This window comes from Limulus polyphemus, unplaced genomic scaffold (genome assembly GCF_000517525.1).
Source record: "Limulus polyphemus unplaced genomic scaffold, Limulus_polyphemus-2.1.2 Scaffold4224, whole genome shotgun sequence".
Classification (NCBI taxonomy): Eukaryota; Metazoa; Arthropoda; class Merostomata; order Xiphosura; family Limulidae; genus Limulus; species Limulus polyphemus.
Window position 1 is genome coordinate 18,193 of NW_013669834.1, and position 4,797 is coordinate 22,989.

Below are 4,797 nucleotides of genomic sequence, written 5' to 3' on the forward strand. Positions count from 1 at the left end.
CTTCAAGTCTTATTGACAATGAACGTGATTTTGGATAAAAACCTCGGATTCTTGTGAGTACGTTCAAGCAGGAAGTAAAACAATCGTCCATGAAGTTCGGGGTTCGATTCCCCGCGGTGGACAGAGTGCAGATAGCCCATTATGTAGTTTTGCGTTAAAGCAACAAAAAGTTTGCAGAAGAAAGAAAAGACCTGAGAACCCAAACAATTGGGGGACGGAGGAGAAGGAGGACAGACTGGAAAAACGAGCAAGTAATTATGACTGAACTCCACGCTGAACCACGAGTAAAGCCGCGATTTGTCTTATAGAAATTCAGAGAAACTTTCAATGACAAAATGGATTTCTAACTGTTTCGCAAGTGAAAATTATGATAGAGAATTTAGAAACATCCAGGAAAACGACCATTGTTTTGGTACTGTATCTGGTGGATAGGGGGCGCTCAATTTGTAATCTGCGGGTCGCATTTTTCGAATCCCCGTCACAAACCGAATGTGCTCGCCATTTCAGCCTCGCGGACGTTATAATGTGACGGTAATTCCCACTATTTGTTGGTAAAAGGTGGCGCTGAGTGATATAGACTAACTAAAAATTGACTTTGAAGCTTCTTAATTGTCCCTTTTGCTCCTTGTGAAGGTCATCTTGTGTATCTCTGTCTGTTACTACTCGTGTGAAAAAAAGTTGTGGTCGTTTTTTGATCTAAGTTTAAATCGAAAGCAACAAATGACTCTTGCAACAATAAGTTAACTTTGAAAACCGGTTTGGGATATTATTTTCAGTTTTTGTGCCGGTTTTGAAGTCTGTAGATCGAAGTCTAAACGATATAAAAATTAACAGCGAAACATTACTACTATCGGATCTGACTTTATCATATTTTACGGAATTTGGCTTGGTTAAGCCGTGAATTAAGGATTAATAAAAATATCAAACGTACTACCGTTCTCTCCTCATGTAGTTTATTAATTTCACGAACTTTGGCATGGCCTGATTGCTTGTGCACTCGACTCGAGTCTCTATCTGCTGGTCACGGGATCGATCCTCGTCACCGAACATGCTCGCCTTTCAGCCGTGGGGTCGTTATAATGTGACGGTCAGTTCCACTATTCGTTGGTGAAGAGTTGCCTAACGGTTGGCAGTTGGTGATGTTGGCTTTTCTTTGGTCTATCACTTCAAAATTAGAGATGGCTAGCGCAAATACCACTCGAATAGCTTTGTGCGAAATTCAATAAAAACAAACAGCCTACACTCTTTGATTTGTATTCTAGTATTACAATTAAACCGAGCATGCTTTTTTTTATTGCAGTGATGAGCTGTGAATTGAAAAAACCAAGATTCTCACAGCTCTCTCAGATTCCCCAGTACACAATCTGTCACTCTCTCTCGGGAGTTGGCGTCAGGCATCATGCGACCGTTCTGGCTCAAGAGCAGGTGCCAGAGCGCTGAAATAGTGACATTTTTTTTTGTCATACGTCACATAAATATGATATTAACACATATATTAAAACACATTTTACAATTATAACGTGTGTTTAAAATTAACTCATTTAAAAAAAAACATATTATTTACATAATATACAACGAAAGGAGGCTTTGTTTTAGTTAATCGTTTTGCCATAACAGGAGGTGTGCAAAACATCATTAAAGTAAAACTGTAGTGCAGTTAGAAATATAGTAAATAATAATGAAGATATACGTTTTTAAAATCTGTTTTAATTTTGATTATTTTAATTTGGTACCCAGTTTTTTTTTTTCTTGATGCTTAATTTATAGGAATTTGAGTTTCGTGTTTTCTCTCGCTATTAAGTGCGCATTCATTTTAGTGCTAATGTAAGTAGTTTTAAATATTTAGCGGTGCATATATTTTCTTTATTCGAAAAATGGATTCGCACAATTATAAATTGGCTTTTTAATACGAGGTCTTAACCCTGATGATAACGCCAAAGGTTTGACAAATTTTAGCAGGGCTCTTACACAGTTAACTTCATCACAACACCATTGATATAAAAATAAGGACCCTTCCGTTTTACCTACCTCAGCAACCTTTAAACACTAAACGTTAAGCGGAAATGAAAACAATTAGATCACCTTTTTCGTTTTTCTATGATGTCTGAAATGAAAATAGTAGTTTTATCACAAAGTTTTCAGAAATCGGTTTAGGAATTAACGTTATATACCCTGATTCAGGTTCAAACGTCCAGTTCGTTATCAGCCCAGAATGAGAATCTTGTCAAGATTCCAAAGACGATTCCCACAGAAAGTAGCCGATTGCAAGAGTTTCTAGTGGCTTACAGTCTTAAGTACTTCTAGAACCAAAACCTAACTGGAACTTTACGAGGCTCGTTCCTAATAGATTGATGAGCACTTTATGTTAAACAGGCTGTAATCGAGCTCATCAAGGTTTTACATTTAATTCTGAGCGGAAGGATATTTGGAGAGAGAGAAATGAAGTTAGAATTGGATTACTAAGTCTATTTGGGTAATTTAAAACTTTATATTTTCCTCAGAGAGTAATATGTGTCTACCATCCTGTTTTATATTTTAAAAAATAATAAAAAAACATTAATATTCCTTTGCACATTATAAACCTAAACATTCACTGAAAACAACAACAACAACAATATATACTCATGCTTTAAATAAAGAATGATATGGACTTTCAGTAATCATAGAGAGTAGTGAACAATAGAACAGACTAACCGGTGGCACACTATAAGTAGTGAACAATAGAACAGACTAAAGTGTACCACCGGTTAGTCTGTTCTATTGTACACTACTTATACTGTACCACTGGTTAGTCTGTTCTATTGTACACTACTTATACTGTACCACTGGTTAGTCTGTTCCATTGTTCACTACTTATAGTGTGCCACCGGTTAGTCTGTTCTATTGTCCACTACTTATAGTGTACCACCGGTTAGTCTGTTCTATTGTACACTACTTATAGTGTACCACTTGTTAGTCTGTTCTATTGTTCACTACTTATAGTGTACCACCGGTTAGCCTGTTCTATTGTACACTACTTATAGTGTACCACTTGTTAGTCTGTTCTATTGTTCACTACTCTGTAGTGTGCCACCGGGTAGCATAAGTAGTGAACAATAGAACCTATTTGGTTTAAACGCAGACTTTTAACGAACAGATCATTGGTTATTTGGTTTAAACGCAGACTTTTAACGAACAGATCATTGGTTATTTGGTTTAAAGCGAGTTTACGTAACTTCTTTCCTTTTCTTTGAATCACACCAGGTTGTAGTGGACGGATGTTGTTTTATTACACGGTTATTATTGTAATAAAGTTATGACATTTGTGCCCATATTAACAATACAGAGGTTAGAGAGCTAGGAATATGACAAATGTCACGGGATTCAGAGTTCACTACTCAGTAGTGTATCACTGGTTAGTCAAACGCAGACTTTTAACGAAGAGATCATTGGTTATTTGGTTTAAACGCAGACTTTTAACGAAGAGATCATTGGTTATTTGGTTTAAACGCAGACTTTTAACGAAGAGATCATTGGTTATTTGGTTTAAACGCAGACTTTTAACGAAGAGATAATTGGTTATTTGGTTTAAACGCAGACTTTTAACGAACAGATCATTGGTTATTTGGTTTAAACGTAGACTTTTAACGAACAGATCATTGGAGTAACTTCACATTTCCATTATAGATATATATTTTCCTTTAAAACTAGTCTCAAGTTTTGTTGGCTTCTGTTTTTAAATTAACAATCTTATGTACTTTACAAATTGAACCTTCTGTTTTCGAATTCATCTTAAGATTTGTTCCGCAGAGCACTAAATAACTTAAACGGGTAAATAATAAGATTATGTTGGGTTTATCAACTTGTTCCGATACAACTTTAAACATTTATTTTTCCACAATCAGCAAAGAGCGTTCTATAATATCGAAATCATTAATTATTTGTCAGTGGTTTAACAAACGGAGACTTTTAACGAAGAGATCATTGGTTATTTGGTTTAAACGCAGACTTTTAACGAACAGATCATTGGTTATTTGGTTTAAAGATCCAGCTGTACACGTTGTATTCTGTACCGGATCAGTTAAAAGACCAACGTTCACGTGGGGTCTATCAATTTACTAAAGATCCAGCTGTACACGGTGTATTCTGTACCGGATCAATCAAAAGACCAACGTTCACGTGGGGTCTATCAATTTACTAAAAATCCAGCTGAGCATATTACAGTTCTGATGTCATCATATCACAGGTAATGTATCTACACATATTACAGTTCTGGTGTCATCATATCACAGGTAATGTATCTACACATATTACAGTTCTGATATCATCATTTCACAGGTAATGTATCTACACATATTACAGTTCTGGTGTCATCATATCACAGGTAATGTATCTACACATATTACAGTTCTGGTGTCATCATTTCACAGCTAATGTATCTACACATATTACAGTTCTGGTAATGTATCAATCAACACTACTCCACAAGAAGAGCGTGTATTCAGCAACACGACAGAGGAAATACATATTATTTTTTCACTGACCGTTTCTCTCAACAGAAACTCGTTTTTTATTGGTAGCAAGATGCTTATCCAACGCACACACACACACACACACTAATTACGTAAATGTATGTTTGTGTTAAACACACATTGTGGTACATACATAAACTTTTAGTGGGTGTCAGCGGGAAGGAAGCGTAATGTTTTATATCCTCTGGGCAATGAATTAAATATATATACAACTTGTGAGGTTCATTTATTTGGTTTAGATGTATAGTCCTTCACTAACCCTAAAGTACTTTAGGTGTTAGGGTAA